Source organism: Lolium rigidum, chromosome 5, assembly GCF_022539505.1.
Source record: "Lolium rigidum isolate FL_2022 chromosome 5, APGP_CSIRO_Lrig_0.1, whole genome shotgun sequence".
Lineage (NCBI taxonomy): Eukaryota > Viridiplantae > Streptophyta > Magnoliopsida > Poales > Poaceae > Lolium > Lolium rigidum.
The window spans coordinates 72,072,479-72,094,934 of record NC_061512.1 but is presented as its reverse complement, the minus strand read 5'-3'; positions in this window follow the sequence as shown (position 1 = coordinate 72,094,934).

Below are 22,456 nucleotides of genomic sequence, written 5' to 3'. Positions count from 1 at the left end.
TGGAACACTTTGCAAAGATTGGGACAACGAAAGTATCGGAAGCATATAAATCTTTGATTTCATCAAGACCCAAAACATGAATATCCAAACGAGTGAGTAAAAGGGTGAGCTTGCGGGAAAGAGCATCCGCAACTACATTGTCCTTGCCCTTTTTGTATTTGATTACATATGGAAAGGACTCAATGAACTCAACCCACTTTGCATGTCGTTTGTTCAAATTATGTTGACTTTTCAAATACTTCAAAGATTCATGGTCGGAGTGGATAATAAACTCTTTTGGCCAAAGATAGTGTTGCCAAACTTCAAGAACACGAACCAAAGCATAAAGTTCCTTGTCATATATAGGATAGTTGAGGCGTGCGCCATCCAACTTCTCGCTATAGTACGCCACGGGTTTTCCATCTTGCATAAGAACTCCACCAATACCGAGTCCACTCGCATCACATTCAATCTCAAAAGTTTTGGAAAAGTTTGGAAGAACAAGAAGTGGTGCCTCGGTAAGTCTCTTTTTCAACTCATCAAAAGCTTTTTGTTGTGCCTTGCCCCACACAAAAGGAACATTCTTTTTCGTAAGATCATTCAAAGGGCAAGCAATGGTGCTAAAATCTTTCACAAAGCGGCGGTAGAAACCGGCAAGTCCATGAAAACTTCGAACTTGACCAACATTGGTAGGAGTGGGCCAATTGTGGATGGCCTCAACCTTGGAAGAATCAACTTCAATACCATTAGCGGAAACCACAAACCAAGAAAAACCAACTTGTTTTGAGCAAAGGTGCACTTGGGAAGGTTTGCATAAAGCTTCTCATGACGCAAGATGCATAAGACTTCTCTCACATGTTGCACATGGTCCTCGAGATTTTTGCTATAAATGAGAATATCATCGAAATAGACAACCACACTCTTGCCAATGAGAGGTCGCAAGATGTGATTCATGAGATGCATGAAAGTAGATTGAGCATTTGAAAGACCAAATGGCATGAAAAGCCATTCATAGAGACCAAGTTTGGTCTTGAATGCCGTCTTCCATTCATCACCTATTGCCATGCGAATTTGGTGGTAGCCACTACGCAAATCAATCTTAGAGAAAATTGTGGCACCACTCAATTCATCAAGCATGTCATCTAAACGCGGAATGGGATGGCGGTATCGAACGTTAATGGCATTGATGGGGCGACAATCCATACACATTCGTTGTGTCTCATCCGGTTTAGGAACAAGAATCACGGGAACCGCACAAGGGCTTAAGCTTTCACGAACATACCCTTTTTCGAGGAGGTCTTGTATTTGACGTTGGATCTCCTTTGTGTCTTCGGGGTTGGTGCGGTAGGCGGCGCGGTTTGGTAGAGGGGCGCCCGGTATGAGATCGATGCGGTGCTCAATTCCTCTAAGCGGTGGGAGTCCATGAGGAAGCTCGTCGGGGAAGACATCTTGGAACTCCTTCAAAAGAGACAACAAAGACGAAGGAAGTGTTGTTAAGTTGTTAGTCTCCGAAGATGGCCCCTTGCAAATGAGCACATAGTGCAATATGGTGGATGGGTTGTGGTGCAATTCTCTCATCTCACTCTTGGTAGCTATGAGGACACTCTTCATCTCACTCATATATGGCTTGTGGCGCTCACTTTCCTTTTGGTGGGTCACTCTCTCACCACTCATCTCACTAGTGATGGTAGCTTCCTTAGCCCTCGCTAAAGCCTTTGCATTGTCCGCAATTACTTGGCTAGGAGTCATTGGGCGTAGGATGAATGTCTTGTCGCCAACCTTGAAGCTATAGGCATTTGTGTAGCCATCATGGCTTGCTCTTTTGTCATATTTCCAAGGGCGACCAAGTAACATGTGGCACACCGTCATGGGCACTACATCACAATCAACGGTGTCTTCATAGGCGCCAATCTTGAAGGATACGAAGATGGTGTGTTGTATCTTGACATTTCCATTGTCACTTAGCCATTGCACATGGTAAGGGTGGGGGTGTTTCCGGAGTGTGAGGTTGAGCTTGGAGCATAGTTCGGTGCTTGCAAGATTGTGGCAACTCCCTCCATCGATGATAACCTTTATTGACTTGCCATTGATTCCGGCTCTTGTTTGGAAGATGTTGCATCTTTGATCTTCATTGGGAAGTGCATTGGTTGTCAACACTTTGGTCACCACAAGGAATGGGCTTGCATCATGCACACATAGAACTTGCTCTTGGTCTTCCAAGTCATCATCTTCATGATTGGTTGCGACTTGTACCACGGCTTCATATTCACCTTCACTCAAGTACTCCACATCTCCATCATCTCGAGTTATCATAACTCTTGTGTTCTTGCATTCAAAGGATTTATGTCCTTGAGCCCCACACTTGAAGCAAGTGATGTTACTAGATCTCGTGGAAGCTTTGGAGGACATAGTTGATTGATCCGGCTTGAAGTCTGTTATCTTGAAGGCACTCTTCGTTTGCTTAGGAGGATCCTTGGGAGCAATAGCACTTGTGTTCTTGATGCTTGAGGAGGTGTTTGTTGCATTTCTTGCGGCGAAGAAGGACTTTGTTTTTGCACTTGCTAAGTCTTCTCGCACTTGGCGCTCGGCTCTTGTAGCTTGATGGAGCAACTCAACCATGTTGGTGTAAGGCAAGAACTCAACTATTCTCTTGACGGGAATGTTCAATCCATTCAAGAATCTTGCCATTGTTTGCTCTTCTCGCTCATCCACATTGGCACTCATCATGGTCATGTGCATCTCCTTGTAGTATTCCTCAACGGACTTGTAGCTTTGCTTGAGTTGAGTAAGCTTGTTGAACAGGTCTCGTTTATGGTGGTTGGGCACAAAGCGCTTTGTAATATCCCAACCTTGTGTTTATAAATAAATGAGTGATCATGTGCATCTCATGCATATAGTTTGCATTTGAGTAAAATTTGCATCTCCACTTTTCCAATTATGCAAATCCCTCTCTATTTCTTCCTCATTCAAATCTCTCAAGATTTTCAAAATTAGACAACATGGCATTGTTCTTATTCAACAAGTCCATGTGCGTTTAATACCTTCTTTGCAAAATTTGAGTTCAAACAAAATTCAAAAACAAATTTGAATTTGGTTTTGCATTGGAGGAAATAAAACCAAAACAAAAAAGAGAGAAACCTCCCCTTTCTCTTCCCTGGGCTCAGCCCACTTTTCCTCCTCTCTCTTCCCCCTCTCTGGCCGCAGCCCAGCTCGGCCCAAGTGGCCCAGCCGCACCCCTCACCAGCCCAACAGTTTTTCTAGGGGGTTTCTGGAAAAACATCGTCTTCCCCGCTCCCCCAAGTTGCTGGCTGGCAGCGCCATGGCCGCCCGATGGCCTGGCCGGCCACGATGCTTCCCGCCACCCCCCGGCGGCTAAAATAGCCCCGCCGCCGCCCAAACCCTAGCCCCCACTTCTCCCCTCCCTGCAGTCCCCGGCGCCCCCAATTTACCTAACCCTAACCCGTCTGCTGGCCGGACTCCTGCTCGATTCGCCGCCGGCGAGCCCTCTCCGGCGTCGCCGACCGCGCCATCGCGACGAGGGTGAACTCCTGAACCTCCCCATACCCTCGCTTTCCCCTCTCCCCCTCTGTATCGCCGCCGCGCCGCAGCACCTGCCCCGGCCGCCGCGTTCCATCGCCGCCGGCCATGCTCCGGCGACGCAAATGGAGCGGCGCCGCCACCAAACGGTTCGCCTCGTCAAGCTGCGCCGTTTCCCCCCTAGCGCCCGCTCGATTACGGCCTCAATCGGCCGATTGCAGCGCCACCTGCGAGCTCAAGGTCGCGCTGACGTCAGCATGACGTCAGCGTGACGCAGTAATTGTTTTATTTAATTCTGTCTTATTTTCAGTAATTCATAAATAATTCATATTAATTCAGAAAAATATAAAATAATATATCAAAATGATCAGAAAAACATTTCCTAGTTGTTTATCCATGTTTCATACACATTTAACCCAATTAAATGTGGACCTTAATGAAACCCTAAATCAACCCCCTTGTGTCGGAGTCGATGCCGAACCCCTCTAAATTCCGTCGATGCACCTAGGGTTAACCGAATCCCTTTAATATGACATGTCATCAGATTGTATGTGCATTGCATTATACCATGTCTTTATTGTGCTCTTCCTTTCCGGTATTTGGTTCTTCTCGATAGGGACCGAACGCGAGCCTGAGATCAACGCCCCCGAAGAGCAGCACCAGAACAACGAGGGACAAGGCAAGCCCTAACCTGGTTCATATATGGTTTCGAAATGCTTTCCTTCTAGTTCTTACATATTGCATCCGCTTCAAATATGTTTTATCGACAGTTGTACATATCCTATGTGTGTATATTCCATCCTTGTAGCCCAGAGTTACTGATCCACCGCTCCCAGCAAAACTAGGTCTGAGCTTGTTCGCATCGCTAGAGCCGTATATGTGTTATGCTTAGCCATGCTTAGCTGTTGAAGTCTGATCCATCCGGTTGATGAATCAGAGCTACGAATGAACCTAGTTTGACAGGATGACGTGGTAAGATTAGTGATGATGTTAGTAAACATGCTAAAGGCTTGGATGGGCCGCCACATGGGGATGTGGTGATTTGACTCGTTCTCGCCGATACTAGGACCTGAGGTTCTCGCCTTCGGAACCAAGACTGAGCGTACAACCACATGGGGCCCATGGGAAGCCCTTGGCCCGAACTTACCTAGCTTACCCATGAGTCAATTAGTGTGCGAGTTCCATTTGCCATACGCATGGGGGAAAGGTGGAAAAGGTTTTCAAAGTGCATCATACAGGATGTGGCTAGGGTGAAGGATGCTGGAGGCATTGAACTGGATCCCCTGCACACAATGACCGGGACCGCCTTGGAGAATGGCTACCTACAATGACGGAGCTCCGCACTTAGTTTGACTCATGGGATAGGCGAAGTAAGGGAAAGGTTTTGGTCGACCACCCTCTGCCGGCACGCCAAGGAAGCATGCACATGACGGCTCTAAGAGTCGGTCGGCGCGTGTGGGTAAAGTTGTACACCCCTGCAGGGTAAATCTTTTCGAAAAGCCGTGTCCACGGTTATGGACGACTTGGTGATGGATTCTGTGATCATAGACAAATTGAACCTAATCGTAAAACTTGATGTCAATGTGTGAATAAGGATCCCTTCTCAGGGTGTCGAGGGGGTGAACCTAGGTGATAGGTTCAGGTGATGATGAAGATTCGGTGGATTCAACATGATGATCTTAGAGCTGGAATTGATATCGCTCTCTTACCCCTTTTTAAAAGTGGTCTGAATAGACGAGCTTCTGCTCCCTACTGTTTACAAAGGAAAACTGGCTTTCCACAAAATAAGCTCCACATAAAGCCTCGCATACCCGCTTTGCTAACGAGGTTGTACTAAGTCTTGCCGAGTCCCCGTACTCAGCCTTGCATGCTTTGTTTCGGACGAAGTTCTTCCAACCGATGGTGGCTTCTACCTCGACGTCGACGAGTAGTTCGGAGTTCCTCGGGCGGCAGCCCGAGACTTATGGGCCGGGACGTCGCCTTATGTTATGGCCTCTTAGGCCCTTTGCGATCTTGCTATCTAGATAACATAATTTGCTTTCCGTTGCTTGTTGAATTGTGGTCGGTGACCTCTGCGTGTAATAAATTTGGATCTTAACTCGCTAAGAGTTGTAATATATTTGCTTTCGGTCGTAGAGTCACTGTTGTGTTACCGATTCTCACCCTGTAGGCCCTAGATATCTAGGTTAGGCTTATGCCAGATGTGATATCTGGGTTTGTCTAGCCCTGGCCTCCGGGGTCACGACAGGTTTTGGTATCAGAGCAGGACTGCCTATAGGAAACCCTTTCGACTGGTTGATGTTGAGTCTAGTAGTTGTGAAAACTATTTGAAACCTAAAAGCATTTGCAAAAATCTGAATAGGACTCTTTTTACTCCTTATCTGGTGTCATTCTAATGCTGAGTCATCTTACCTTGTTTTGATTGAAAAAAAAGGTTCTACCTCTACCCTGTTATTTCCAAACATCTAGGAACTACGGGTTTGGGTTGTTTTCTCCATAAGTACTCCGTACTTGGTTGCTTAACTCAGTGTTTCTAAAGTTACATCAGTTGATCTGAATCTTGTTCCTTCTATTCAGTGAATGTTATCATTCCGTTGAAATCTTTCCAAGGAATTTGTTTCTCATGGTCTTTGTCTTTCTCTTCAGGATGGCTGGTCGTGGTCGTGGTCGTAACCGACGTGGACAAAACAATGCTGAACAGGAACCGCCGCCACCTCCCACAATGGCGCAGGTTCTTAACAACATTGAGACCAACCGCCTGAGGAATGAACAACTCCTGGAGCGAGTAGCTCAAAACACAGAGCGTCGTCCCGACAATCGTGTCACACTTGGGGACTTCATCCGTGCACTGCCTCCTGTCTTCACCCACCCCAAGGAGCTTCTTGATGCTGATGATTGGCCTCGCACCATCGAACGCAAGTTCAACGCTCTTCATGTTCCACCAGGTGAACGCGTGAACTTTGGCACCTACCAGTTAGAAGGTGCCGCTGGTTCTTGGTGGGAAGGTTTTCTGGCTCTTCAAGCGCCAGGACATGATGTTACCTCGGGAGGAGTTCGTCACGGCTTTCCGTGCGGCCTATATCCCCAAGACTCGTCATGGACATCAAAAGGAGAGAATTCCTGGACTTTTCTCAGGGGAAGCTGGATGTGGAGACATATGGACGTGAGTTCACTCAGCTGTCTCGCTATGCACCCCGTGATGTGGTTGATGATGCTGATAAGCAAGATCTATTCTGCAAGGGATTTAACCCCGAGCTTCGTTATGAGATGCTGCCTTTCACCTTCCAGTCATTCCAAGACCTGCATAACCGTGCTCTTTTGATGGAGAACGGAAGAAAGGATATGGAAAAATCTAAGAAGCGTGAAGAAGGTGATTCTCGTGCGTCTTCCTCTAACAACAAGAAGCGCTGAGTCTGGATCCCTTACAGTGATGTACCTCGTGCTCCCTATGCACCAAGGTCTTCTGGAAATAACTCAAAGCCACCCTCTGGTGGTTCAAGCTATCGTCCTTCCATGGGTACTGTGCCTAGTGGTGCTTGCTACTCTCGTGGTCAGCCTTGCCACTACTCAAAGGAGTGCCCCCAGAAATCTGGTGGTCGTGGATATTCTCAGCCCAAGAAGGATGACAAATATTCCTATAGTCGTGCTCGTCTGACCCATGTCTCTGCTGATGAGGCTGAAGAGGATCCAAGCGTCCTAATGGGTACGCTCTATATAAACTCAATCCTAGATACAGTTCTGTTTGATTCCGGAGCATCGCATACCTTCATATCTCAAGAGTTTGCAAGAAAGCATGATATACCCTTTGAGACAATGCCCTCCCCTCTAGAGATCAGAACTCCTGGTTCTCGTTGGCAAACCATCTGGATTACCCGTGAGGTTATAATCAGTATAGGGCATCTGTTGTTCCCCACCTCTCTCATTGCCCTCAAGTCAACTGACATTGATGTCATTTTGGGCATGGATTGGCTAGTAAGGCATAAGGATGTCATTCATTGTTCAGCCAGGTCTATTGTACTAACCGATCTTTCCGGCAAAAGCATTCTATACTGGGCTCCATCCACAATACCTCCGTCAGCAAGGTTTACCCCTGAAGCCGAGTTGTATGCCATTGAAGCCCTGCCTAAACCAGAAATCGCTGATGTCTGGGTGGTCCGTGACTTTCCAGATGTCTTCCCTGAAGAGTTACCTGGCATGCCACCTGATCGAAGTGTGGACTTTGTCATTGAGTTGGTTCCCGGAACTGCCCCTGTTTCCCGGAGACCATATCGTATGCCTCCGGAAGAGCTGGTTGAACTAAAGAAGCAGTTAGAGGAGTTAGAAGAGAAGAACTTCATCCAACCTAGTACTTCTTCCTGGGGTTGCCCTGCCCTCTTTGTCAAGAAGAGAGATACCAATATTCCGCGGCTGGTTGTTGATTACCGTCCGCTCAACGCAGTGACAATCAAAAACAAATACCCTCTTCCTATAATCAATGATCTTTTGATCAGTTGTCGGTGCCACAGTCTTCTCAAAGATGGATTTGAGATCAGGGTACCATCAAATCAAAATCCGAAAGGAGGACATTCCGAAGACAGCCTTCACAACTCGTTATGGTCTTTACGAGTATACTGTCATGTCCTTTGGCCTCACAAATGCTCCTGCCACTTTTATGCGGCTCATGAACTCTGATTTCATGGAGTATCTTGACAAGTTCGTCGTGGTCTACATCGACGATATTATAATCTACTCCAAAACCGAAGATGAACATGATGAACATCTTCGTCTGGTGCTAACTAAACTTCGTGAGCACCGTCTCTACGCCAAGTTCTCCAAATGTGAGTGCTGGTTAAAAGAGCTCATATTCCTGGGTCATGTTATCTCTGAAAAAGGTGTTGCAGTCATTCCAGATAAAGTTCAAGCCGTTCTTGATCTGGAAGACACCTAAGTCGGCTAAGGAGATTCGGAGTTTTCTCGGTCCGGCGGGTTATTACCGCCGATTCATTGAAAATTTCTCCAAGATTACCAAGCCAATGACCGATCTTCTCAAGAAAGACAAGAAGTTCGAATGGTCAGAAAAGGCTGAAGAAAGTTTCCAGGTTTTGAAAACCAAGCTGACTACTACTCCTGTGCTCGTCCTTCCGGACACAAGCAAAGACTTCATTGTCTATTTTGATGCCTCTCTCCAAGGGCTCGGATGTGTGTTGATGCAAGATGGCCATGTGGTGGCCTATGCCTCTCGACAGTTGAAACCACATGAGCTCAATTATCCTACTCATGATCTCGAGCTTGCAAATCGTGATCCATGCTCTTAAGCAATGGCGACCTTACCTTTATGGTAATCGTTGCGAGTTGTACTCAGATCATCAAAGTCTGAAGTATCTTTTCACCCAGCCGGATCTGAATATCAGACAGAGAAGATGGATGGAAGTCATCAAAGATTATGACTTGGGTCTCAACTATAAACCCGGCAAAGCCAATGTCGTTGCTGATGCGCTAAGACGGAAGTCCTATTGCAACAATCTGATGGTTAAGCAAGCGCAACCTTCTCTCTATGAGGAACTTGCAAAACTCAACCTTGAGATTGTTCCTAGTGGATTCCTTGCTAATCTAGAGGTGAAGCCCTCTCTTGAAGACCAGATCAATAAGGCTCAGAAGCAAGATTCTGGCATTACTGAGATCAAGAAGAACATTGCTAGCCGAGTTGCTAAATGTTTCTCCGTTGATGATCAAGGTACCGTTTATTTCGGTAAGCGTCTAGTCGTGCCGGATAAATCGGATCTCAAAGAGCTAATCCTTAAAGAAGCTCATGAATCACCCCTCTCCATCCATCCTGGTGGTACCAAGATGTAGCGGGATCTCCGCCAAAGATTCTGGTGGTCTGGGATGAAGCAAGAGATCGCTAAATTTGTTGCTGAATGCGATGTTTGTCGTCGCGTAAAAGCTGAACATCAAAGACCTGCTGGCACTCTCCAACCTCTGTCAATTCCAGAGTGGAAATGGGGTGAAATTGGCATGGATTTCATTACCGGTCTCCCCAAGACCAAAAATGGAAGAGATACTATATGGGTAGTGGTTGACCGTCTATCCAAGGTTGCTCACTTCCTTCCTATCCGAGAAGACATAAAAGCTAGTCAACTAGCAGATCTATATATCTCACGGATAGTCACTCTTCATGGTGTTCCTAAGAAGATCGTCTCTGATCGTGGAAGTCTTTTCATCTCAAAGTTCTGGGCTAGTTTTCAACAAGCTATGGGAACTCGTCTTTCCTTCAGCACAGCCTATCATCCTCAAACCGGTGGTCAAACCGAAAGAGTGAATCAAATTCTTGAAGACATGCTCAGGGCCTGTGTTATATCCTTCGGTAAAGATTGGGAAAAGTGCCTTCCATTTGCCGAGTTCACCTATAACAACAACTTCCAATCTAGCTTGGGCATGGCACCTTTTGAAGCTTTGTATGGCAGAAGGTGTAGAACTCCTTTGAACTGGTCCGAAACTGGAGAAAGAAAGTTCTTTGGACCAGATATAATCAATGAAGCAGAAGATCAAGTTCGCATCATTCGCGAGCGTCTGAAAACTGCTCAATCTCGTCAAAAGAGCTACTATGATCGCCATCATCAAGAAGTGAAGTATGAAATTGGTGATCAAGCTTATCTTCGAGTCACTCCTCTTAAGGGTGTCCGTCGCTTCGGTATCAAAGGCAAACTAGCACCTCGCTATGTTGGTCCTTTCCGCGTCCTTGCCAAGCGTGTTAATGTTTCTTACAAGTTGGAGTTACCTTCCAACTTTCCTGAAGTTCATGATGTCTTCCATGTGTCTCAACTCAAGCGTTGCTTCAAAGATCCTATCCGTGGTGTTGATCACGAGACTCTTGACCTCCAATAGGATCTAACTTCTCGAGAACATCATGTTCGTATCCTTGATGAAGCCGAGCGTAAAACTCGACGTCAGAGCATCAAGTTCCTGAAAGTTCAGTGGTCTAATCATTCTGAGCAAGAAGCAACCTGGGAACGAGAAGATCGTTTACGATCTGAGTACCCTTCCTTCTTTTCTAAAATCTAGGAATCTCGAGGACGAGATTCTTGTAAGGGGGGTAGAGTTGTAACATCCCAACCTTGTGTTTATAAATAAATGAGTGATCATGTGCATCTCATGCATATAGTTTGCATTTGAGTAAAATTTGCATCTCCACTTTTCCAATTATGCAAATCCCTCTCTATTTCTTCCTCATTCAAATCCCTCAAGATTTTCAAAATTAGACAACATGGCATTGTTGTTATTCAAAAAATCCATGTGCGTTTAATACCTTCTCTGCAAAATTTGAGTTCAAACAAAATTCAAAAACAGATTTGAATTTGGTTTTGCATTGGAGGAAATAAAACCAAAACAAAAAAGAGAGAAACCTCCCCTTTCTCTTCCCTGGGCTCAGCCCACTTTTCCTCCTCTCTCTTCCCCCTCTCTGGCCGCAGCCCATCTCGGCCCAAGTGGCCCAGCCGCACCCCTCACCAGCCCAACAGTTTTTCCAGGGGGGTTTCTAGAAAAACATCGTCTTCCCCGCGCCCCCAAGCTGCTGGCTGTCAGCGCCATGGCCGCCCGATAGCCTGGCCGGCCACAATGCTCCCCGGCGGCTATAAATAGCCCCGCCGCTGCCCCAAACCCTAGCCCCCACTTCTCCCCTCCCCGCAGTCCCCGGTGCCCCCAATTTACCTAACCCTAACCCGTCTGCCGGCCGGACTCCGGCTCGATTCGCCGCCGGCGAGCCCTCTCCGGCGTCGCCGACCGCGCCATCGCGACGAGGGTGAGCTCCTGAACCTCCCCATACCCTCGCTTTCCCCTCTCCACCTGCTAGCCATCGCCGCCGCGCCGCAGCACCTGCCCCGGCCGCCGCGTTCCATCGCCGCCGGCCATGCTCCGGCGACGCAAATGGAGCGGCGCCGCCACCAAACGGTTCGCCTCGTCGAGCTGCGCCATTTCCCCCTAGCGTGTGGTGACCCGGCATACCACTGCATGGTGTAGTATGCAAGTCTGATATAACACCAATGAAACACCGTTCCACTAGTATTATATCGCTCAGAGTGGTTGTTGACCGCCAAAACCCACCGGCGGGCAGCGACCGTCAACACGGTAGAGCCGGGAAGAGCCTAGAGCTGCGGCTGGCTGAGACCCCTCCGAGCGACGGCCCGCAATGCTCTTCTGGTCACACGCGGCGATGCGAAGTGCAAGGGCGTGCCACCCGACCTATACCTGGTCGGGAAGGTGATGGGGATGCCTCGCTTAGTTCCCGCATGGCATACACGTAAACATTAAATACGAGCCTCGATCGGCTCTCGAGTTATCCCGTGAATCGGCTCAAAGAGCCGATCCACCCATGATTCGTGCGGGGTGCACGAATACTTGGTGATCCCGCTTGATCAAGATAAAGCTAATTAGATCTACGACGATTTAGGGTTTTCACCGCATAATCGGATCATCCTACTCCAGGTTGGGCCTCGCGGCCACGCACGGTGCTCGTAAGCCGATCCTAAACAAGGCCAAAAAACCAACATGACGTTGATCCTCGGAACATCCTGTTTAGGACTTGCGAACGCCACCCTACGTGCCACTCGGATCCTCCCCCTTTGTAAGGCCTAACTATTGCAGATATTAAACTAATCCTTGCAGAGCAAGGAGCAATCGTAACGGATCAGATCTACTAAATGATGAACAAGCAGGGTGCCGCCCCCACACCTGAGATAGGCGTGAGGGCGGCTAGATATGCAAGGGTTGCACTACGTAAGCATGTTATACGAAGAACTATGCTAACCCTAACACATCTATGATAACTACGTTGCCCGCCATCAAAGACGCTTCAGCACGGGCAACGCATGAACAACGTGGGCTTGTGCTGCCTAGATCGCAAGATGCGATCTAGGCAGCATGTCGCTACCCGATTGAAACCCTCGAGACGAAGGAGTTGGCGATGCGCCGAGATTGGTTTGTTTTGGGGTGAACGTTGTGTTGTTGTTTATTCCATAAACCCTAGGTACATATTTATAGTCCGAGCGGACTTTCTAAGGTGGGCGTGCACTAAACCGTGCACGAGATAAACTCTAACTTTTAATCTAAATACAATCTATGGTAATTAAAGATACATGGGCAATATAGCCCAAATTCCCCAAACAAGGCCGCTTCAGAGATCTTCCACGTGTAATCTTCCAAGCCCATCTTGATCGCGGCCTACCTCCTGATTTGGCCAAAATCTGGTGATAACACATGCCCCCCTGGTTTTGGAAATGACATTTCCAAAATCATTATGCTTTCCTTCGTCGGGTCATGTCGTGGCAGAGCAGAGCTGTTGCAGTATCCGTTATCATTAGGCCCAGTCTTCTCAACTTCTCTGCAAAATTCGATAGCTCTGGCATCATCTCCTTGGAAACTGTAATGACAATAAATTTCCACCAGGCTCCCCATTATTTAACTGTGCCGATCGATTAGCTTTCTTCATCCCCTTCCTCTCGTTCCAGACCATCGGCAGCCAAAAACTCTCTTCTCCCCCAACCATGTCTTCCTCTTCCTCCTCCTTCTCAAACCTCTTCCCCCATTCTCGCCGAAGAAGGACGAGGACAAGCCTTATTCCGAGGTGAACCCCTCTCCTCCGATAACGAGAAAAAGAAGGAGAAGTAGCGAAGGCCAAGACCTTCCCCTTCGCCAAGCTCCCGCCGAAGAAGCGCTCCCGCATGTGGGCGGACAGCGAGGATGAAGATGACGACGAAGAAGAAGAAGAGGAGGAGGAAGATGAATCTTCCTCTTCCGCCGGGTACCCGCCAACCAAGCGCTTCCGCTCCTGGGCGGACAGTGAAGACGATGATGATGACGAGGAGGAAGAGGCTCCGGCCACGGGCCGGAGTAACAGCGACGAGGAGTTCCCTGGGAGCAGCGCCGACGACATCGACGGCGGTGATGACGAGGACAGCGACGACTAGTAGAACAGGACTAGTAGTAGCAGTGCGCTAGGCACCAGATCCCTCTTTTGAGAGCCATCGGCTCTTTCCTGTAAAGCCGCTCCTCTGAATTAATGAAATTGTTCTTTTGATTCATCCTTCAATTGCCCCAATTTCATTCCTTCCGCCTGTCATGTCAAGACCGATAGCAATGTATCGAATTTTTCCCCTTTTGGATGCCCATGAAGCCGGATTTTTCATGTCGATTAGCCCGTAGGCCAAGAACTTCTCAATTTCGAGGCTGCGATTTGGTACCTGACCATAATTTTTCGCAATCCCTTAGCCGATGACTACCCATCGGCTGTTTTGAGAGTCTAGTCCCTCTCCTTCTCTCGCAGCGACAGGACGGTCAAACAAAAAAACCGACGGCCTCCTATCCTGATTCGAAGAGATCACAATGCGAGGCCGCCGATGCGCCTCCCATCGGTTTTCCAAAGACGAGCAACCACCAGGCCAGCTGCCCCCCGAGTCTGAATCGAAGCGAGAACAGTAACGGACCAACCGAATGTGCCGCCTATGGAGAGTTAGCCGATTTCAACCAAATCGGCTTTCCGAAGCAGAGAACCTTCCGGGTGAGCTGCCCCCCGAGTTTCTTCCGGCGCCTTGCCAGTTAGATTGGCCCCTTTCCTTTGGTGGATCGGCACGTCCAGACTGCTCTTGGCCTTGTCCCTGAAAGGAAGATCCGAGCTCTTATTTCTCTTGAGTCGATGGCCACGCATCGGCTTTTTGTGTCCTTAAGTCGATGTCTGCTGCATCGGCTGTGCTCGAAAATTTTCGAATTTTTTTTTTGTACGGCCGACCTGTGCATCGGCCCCATACTCCAATACCCTTCACTAGAAGATGAGATGCTTCCGTTGCATATCCTCGTATTTTCATACACCTGGGTGCCCCCCGAGCCGATTCTGTCAAGAGAATTGATGGTATCGGCTCTGTTGGATAACATGTTTGAAACCAGGCAGAATGGTGGTTGAGGATAATTTTGGCCGATTGCTGGAATCGGCCCCCATGTTGCTTGTTCGATGAAGGTTTTGTAATGTCCCTTCATAAATTTTGGGGCCGATCACAAGGATCAGCCTTGCCACGCTAGCTTATTGACGAGCCCTTGCTACTCGCTCAGGCCGGTAGACAAAACCAGCCCAATCTCTGATTTCATCCTGTTGGTGTGCTCGCCGTCGTCCACCTTGAGTGCGTCGTGTAAGCGTGGAGCACTAAGCCATGTCGGCAAGACGAGTACCATGTTTGTGCCAGCCGATGTCTCATCATCGGCTTTCCTCTGCTTGGGGCGCCACTCCATTTTTCGTGGACGACCCTCTTCGTCCAGGGCTCGCTGAACCTTCGCAGCCAGATCAGGCCGTGCCTTCCTTAGCGTATGCAGGTATAACCTTTCGGCTTCCTCCAGGCCGCGCAATCGCTGAACCCTGCGTTTTTGTGAACGGCTGAGTCCGTCAGGGCACCACCTTGGACGGTGGTACCTGTCTTCTTCTTCTTCTTCTTCTTGTCCCTCGTCTTCTGAATCCTCAAGATCCGCCCAACGAGGTGACTCAGCGCGTTTGCTTTGTAGCGGGAGAGGCCCTAGGCGCTCGAACACAGATACGTTGGCCGCCTCCTTCTTCTTCTCGGTTGCATTCGGGCAATTGCCGATTGTGGGCAATCGGCTCATTCCTCGAATCCCCAGCAGTGTCTGAAGAAAGGGCAGTCCCAGTGTCTGGCGTTGTCGTCTTGCTCCCTTGACTTGTCTGTGGCACGGCACTCGTGCTCCTCCTCATCGCGATCCTGCCGACGATGTCCTCTAGCCAGACGATCTCCTTTATCATCATAGTTGGACCGTCGGCGTTGGTCATACTGACTCACATATTTGTTGAGGAGGTGATCAGAGAGAGGTCGTTGATATCTTATGTTCTTCACTTCTCCCTCTGTGACGTAGCGCTTGCCATCATGATGGAGCCGATCGCGTGGAGCGGCCTCCTCCGTGTCCTTGCTATGAGAGCAGCTGCCCTCATCTCCATCTTTGCCGCAGTGGTTCCCGGGTCCTACCATATTGATGCCGAACGACGGACTCGGCCGGCAACCCTCGTGGTGGGTGACTTCCACCATGTTAACGGCGGGGAAGGGTTGGGTGTCGACCTTCATGGCGTACTGGTTGAAAATTAGACGCCCCTTCTCTATCGCCGCTTGGATGTGCCGACGCCACACCCTCGCAGTCGTTGGTAGCATGGGAGAGCGAGTTGTGGAATTTGCAGTGACGGCTTTCCGTTTAGCTCTTGCGCCGTGGGGAACTTGAGACCTTCGGGAATCGTCAACTCGTTTCTCCTTGAGCAGGAGGTCGAAGATTTGTTCAGTCTTGGTCACGTCAAAATCAAATCCCCCGGGCGGCCCCGGTGGCTTTACCCATTTGCAGGACACGGGGGTTCCTCCCCGAGTCCACTCAGCCACTCGCTACTTCTTGGTCTCCCGCGAGCACTTCACCTTCCTCTCGTATCGACCATGACCTACTGCACGCTTGAACTTGTCCCGGTACAGGTCCGGGTGGCGCTGTTCATATGCTGATAGTTTCCGAACCATGTGCGCCGCCGAGGGATAATCTGCTTGGGAGGCCATGTCCTTGAGCTGTGTTGCAAGGCCAGCCATCGCCAACTCGATCGCTTCCTTTTCAGCTTATACGAACCGAATAACATCGGTTCCTAAGATTCCTGAAGCGCTGGATGTACTCTGTCACCGTCTCTCCGCGCTTCTGACGTAGTTGTGCTAGATCGGCAATGCTAGACTCGGAAGCTTCTGAATGGTATTGCATATGGAACTGTTCTTCCAATTGCTTCCAAGACTGGATGGAGTTTGCTGGTAACGAGGTATACCATCCAAAAGCCGATCCTGTGAGGGACTGTGAAAAGAGCCTCACGCGTAGCTGATCCGACACTGAAGCCGGTCCTAGTTGCGCCAAATATCGGCCGATGTGCTCGATGGAGCTGGAGCCATCCGATCCACTGAATTTGGAGAAATCAGGGAGCCGATATTTAGGTGGCAGCGGAATCATCTCGTACTCGTCGGGGTACGGCTTGGAATAGCCGATTGCCCTCCTTTTCGGCACCATGCCGAACCGGTCTCTCGCATGGTACCGATCCGATCCGCCGTGCCTGGCTGCAGGAGATGCACTCTGAAGATTCGCCGGGGTGGCGTACTTAGCCAGCCATGTTTGCTTTTCCAGCTCTGAGCCAACTGCAGGAGCTAGGCTCGGGAGTTTCGTCGGGGTGGCATACTTAGTTAGCCACGTCTGCTTCTCAAGCTCTGTTGCTGACGTTCCTCCTGTTTGCATCGGAGTCCCTGACGTTGTGGCCTGGTTCGAGAGTGGCCAGTTGCCACAATCTGGCACATACGTGCACGCGTATCCTTGAGGGATCTCCTTGGGCGCCTCAGCCAAGAACTGGTAGTCACTAGGGCCACCATCGATCTTGTAGACGACGAATGCCGGTGTAGCCGGCACTTCAGCTGGTGCTGCCAACGCATATGGCAGCGGTGGACGGGACTGGAGTGGCAACTCTCCTTGATGCGTCCCGAGAGCTGGTCCTGACGGCGAGTACTGGTGGCTCATGATCTCCTGGATCACGCGTAGAGCAAGATGCTCCAACACGTTGACCAAGTTTTCAGAGTGGCGGTGTAGCGAGTGAGCCACCAAGTAGTTGATCTCCTGCCGTAGACCTCTGGTGCGTTCCTCCGACGGGGCAGAGAGGTCTATCCCATCGAGTGCACCTTCTGGTGAGAATCCCCTCCATCTGATGCCATGGGTACGGGTTCTCTGAAAAGAGCCGATGAGGTCGGCTTCGAGGGTGACCTTGATCTCGTCGTATTTCTTCTTGAGGTCGGCAGGTAACTCCTCGTAGGTGACTGGCGTGCCGTCCGCCGCCACCTCAGATGTAGATGGCGACATGGTTGATGTAGACGATGTCCCACCGGGCGTGCCAGAATGTGTTGACCGCCAAAACCCACCGGCGGGCAGCGACCGTCAACACGGTAGAGCCGGGAAGAGCCTAGAGCTGCGGCTGGCTGAGACCCCTCCGAGCGACGGCCCGCAATGCTCTTCTCGGTCACACGCGGCGATGCGAAGTGCAAGGGCGTGCCACCTGACCTATACCCGGTCGTGAAGGTGATGGGGATGCCTCGCTTAGTTCCCGCATGGCATACACGTAAACATTAAATACGAGCCTCGATCGGCTCTCGGGTTATCTCCGTGAATCGGCTCAAAGAGCCGATCCACCCATGATTCGTGCGGGGTGCACGAATACTTGGTGATCCTGCTTGATCAAGATAAAGCTAATTAGATCTACGACGATTTAGGGTTTTCACCGCATAATCGGATCATCCTACTCCAGAGTTGGGCCTCGCGGCCACGCACGGTGCTCGTAAGCCGATCCTAAACAAGGCCAAAAAACCAACATGACGTTGATCCTCGAACATCCTGTTTAGGACTTGCGAACGCCACCCTACGTGCCACCGGATCCTCCCCCCTTTGTAAGGCCTAACTATTGCGGATATTAAACTAATCCTTGCGAGCAAGGAGCAATCGTAACGGATCAGATCTACTAAATGATGAACAAGCAGGTGCCGCCCCACACCCGCGATAGGCGTGAGGGCGGCTAGATATGCAAGGGTTGCACTACGTAAGCATGTTATACGAAGAACTATGCTAACCCTAACACATCTATGATAACTACGTTGCCCGCCATCAAAGACGCTTCAAGTACGGGCAACGCATGAACAACGTGGGGCTTGTGCTGCCTAGATCGCAAGATGCGATCTAGGCAGCATGTCGCTTACCCGATTGAAACCCTCGAGACGAAGGAGTTGGCGATGCGCCGAGATTGGTTTGTTTTGGGGTGAACGTTGTGTTGTTGTTTATTCCATAAACCCTAGGTACATATTTATAGTCCGGCGGACTTTCTAAGGTGGGCGTGCACTAAACCGTGCACGAGATAAACTCTAACTTTTAATCTAAATACAATCTATGGTAATTAAAGATACATGGGCAATATAGCCCAAATTCCCCAAACAAGGCCGCTTCAGAGATCTTCCACGTGTAATCTTCCAAGCCCATCTTGATCGCGGCCTACCTCCTGATTTGGCCAAAATCTGGTGATAACAGTGGTACAACAGAAACATATACGGGTCTAAGGCATGTCTATAGAATTACAACACAGACTCTTTACAAAAGATCAGCACAGCCTCCTACTTTACAATGAGGTAAATCTGCAAATAAACTCCAGAAGAACGACTCGTAGTCTAGACCTATCACGAACTCTATTTGTAGAGTATTTAACTAGCTATAGAGGCTAAGAATAGATTCTAGCTAAATAGGAGCTAGGTTTAGGAAGCTAGTTCCCTTCTATGGCTAAACTAGGTTTTCTCCTTGTTGGATGTGGTATCTGATTCCTCTGATAGGGTCCTATCTCTTGAAGTAGTTGTTGACTCCTCGGCCTTTGAGTTGCACTGTAGATCCTCCCTTGATGCCTCCATATCTAAGCAGGGGATTTAAGAGTGGGATGAGTACGAGCGTACTCAACAAGTTCATTATAGGAAAGAGGTGTTTAATGCACTAGCTACAACATTAGACCAGAAAGTCTAATACCAATGCAAGTTTTCATAACCATTTCTTCAAAAGGTTGCTTTATTCAAAAGAACTATGTCCGTCAGCCTTCACCGGTTTACTAGAACTTCATGGAGCTCCTTTCCGGCCGCGTTCGTAGTTCCATATCCCGGAACAGGGAGTGACAGGTCACAGTTCTTTACACTCGGCAGAGGTGTGTTGCTTTACCCATAAGAGATCTTAACCTTGGTACCAACCGGGCAGCTTTCCCGTCCACACTTCCTTCGGTGTGAGGCCCGGTATAAGGTCTAGCCAATCATGTTCTTCCGCTACCTCGAACACCCACCCTTTGTTGCATGCCCCGACCCTGGGTCCTCGCCGGTCCCATTATTCCCATATATTTCAGGGTGGACCCCGACCACGACAACAGTCTGGGATCGAACCAAACTCCTTCGCCGGTAGGCGCAACCCATCATAGACCGCAATACCGTGGGGACTTAGGACTCCCCGCCCTCACCATCTTGCTCCTTCGGGCGACAAGTGTACTACGGACTATGCCGTGGGGACTTAGGACTCCCCAGCCTCACCAGCTTGCCCCCTTGGATTACAAGTGTACTACGGTAGAGCGCATCCGTTGATGAACGAGAGGTGGAAACACTTTTGACTACTCCGTCCCACTCCGGATCTTATGGTTAACACGGATATTACGGCACAAGAATCACTGGCGACATTTGTTGTTTAATCCTAGATGGATATAAACCCGTGCAATGGAACCTCCACCATATCAACACAATCCATGGTTCCATTGCCCACCACATAGTCATATTCATAGTTATAAAAGTAGTGGTTTTGATTTTTATGCAATGGTGATAACCATACTACTTTGCAAGTAATTTGATAGAAATACTCAAATGACATGAGCAAGTGATGAACTTGCCTTTCTTGGCTGCAAGATTATGCAGACAAGGTCTTCGATGCGGAATAACTCCAAATTCTGAAATAGCATCATCGTCCGTAAGGACGATGTTTAAAAGATTGGCAAGGATGCAATAATGCATAAGAATGAGATGCAATCGCTCTAAGCGTGACCTAACCCCGATGATTTAGGATCAGTGAGTTGTAATGATTGGTTTAGGGTGTGTTGTACTTTTAGAGTGATTCACATACAAGGTTCTTATTCAGGTGTGATTTACTTGGTATTATAAACAGGTAGATAATAAAGCATAATAATCAATTGAGCACACAAAGAATGATAATTGGCATAATGTTAACAAGTAAAGAACAGTGGTCAGTTTTAGTACTATATGGCATGGTTAATGATTAATTATCATATACTTTAAAAGAATAACTTTTGAAGAACATGTTGTTTAATAAAGAACAAGTATAATAATCAGGGTTGTGGAGTTCCATGGTTTATTATGGTTCTAATTGGTTTCCGGAGTGAGTAGTATATGTATCACAACATAGTTGGATCCATTAGCAACTAGGCTTGATTGGTTTTACTTAAGCATAAGCAACTTAAGCGATTAATTATTCATGGTTGCTATCATGATTGGTATACCTTGTTGGTGATAGCTGGTTATTGGCTATAGGTTCTATTAGGTAGGATTGATGATGGTTTCCTTATTTTCTTCAAAAGAATAACTTTTGAAGAACATACTTCTTAAGTATTAAGAAGTATTGCAGTTAGGGTTGAGGTTGTCTAGGGTTGGTTATTGGATCTACTAAGGAAGGAATGTTGGTTTCCTAAATGGGATGATTAATAATTATCTCACACTGATAGGGTTTAGTGGAGTATGGTTAGGTAAGAGAAGATAATAAGCAGGGTTGCTATTCGGGATCATCACCATGGTGTGATGCTAATTAAATAGGAATGGTTAAGGTTGGTAAGTTGGATGGTAGGAACTAGGATGTGGTTGATCCAATTGGATCAACTAAGTTGGATAGGTATGTGTATATGGACTACTATATGATTGATGATGGGGCTCCTACAATTTTTATGTGGCATGGCATGTGTTTAATTCCTGTTATGATACTATGGATGAAAAATAGAATACCATGATTACATGTGAGGATCTAGGGTTTAGGTTTTAGAAGTAATTTAGGGTTCACATGTAATAATGGAACTAGGGTTCTTAATTAATTTAGGGTTTTAGGAGTCACATGAAATGATGAGTTCCTGGTTCTATTACTTATGAAATTAGGGTTTTCTAAATACCCTAAAGTTCTTGAATTAATAACTTCACTTTAAGGTTGAAGTTATTAATAACTTTGAAATAAAATTAATATTGGATTTGGCATATTTCTATTTTTAAAGATTTAATATTTAGGGTAATTATTAATCAGGGTTTAATTCCTATTAATATAGATTTAATAAGTTCCAAATAAAGAAAATTAGTTTTAATGCTTTCTTTATTTACTTTACTGGTTTTTATTTATTTTATAATCTTTTCCTAATTATTGAATTTTTAATTCAATTAAGAATAAAAGTAAAGGCTTAAATAACCATTATTAAACAATTAAATTTTTATTAAAAATAAAATTTTCATTTTATATTTTTATTGAATAGAGTTTTCTTTTCTAAGAATTTTGATATCTCATTTATATTTTTCTGACTTAATTTGAATTTTCTAAATTTATATGAAGTTGCAGATGTTTATTGAATTTGAATTTGAACTAAAATACTAACTCTACCCGGGACAGGATACCCACAGCCACTGGCCAGTGGGCCATTGCCACGGTGGCTGCCACGCAGGCGTTGACGGTGGTCAAAATTGGAAACGTAGCCAGGGGATTCAATATTGGCGGGTTGCCGGCGACGGCGCCGGAGCTAGGCTGCTCCCCAGGACGATTAACTACGCCTAATCGAACCACAGCATGGTGAGGAACCTAACGGTGGTGGCGCCGCTCGGAAATGGCCACCGGAGCACTACCGACGATCATGGGACGCGGCGGTCTCCGGCGAGCAACGGCGATAGAGGGCTACAGAGCGAGCTAGGATGCAATTCGGGGCTCCAGAGAAGCGAAAGATCACCTGGGTGCTCCCTGGGTTGTCGCCGGCGTGGATTGAAGACGGAGGCGACGAGGCGGTCGCCGTTTTCCTTGCAGAGCTGCGGAAGGGAACGGCCTAATTCTTCCACCTCCGGGCTCCCCTCTACGTGTAACTACACCAGATGGACGAGGACATCGTGGCGCGCCTCCAGAGCTCACCAGCGAGCTACGGGGTGGTCGGGATCGACGGATTGCTAGAGTTGCTGGCGGGTTAGGGTTTCGGAATAGCTGCAGGAAGAAGAAAAGTGAGGCGCTAGGGTTTGCTCCTCGTATTTATACGGCTCCTCTCGGCCCTCGGTGTTCGTGGGCGTCTGCGCTGGCGGTCGGGACGTGGAGCTCGCCGTCGCCGTGGCGT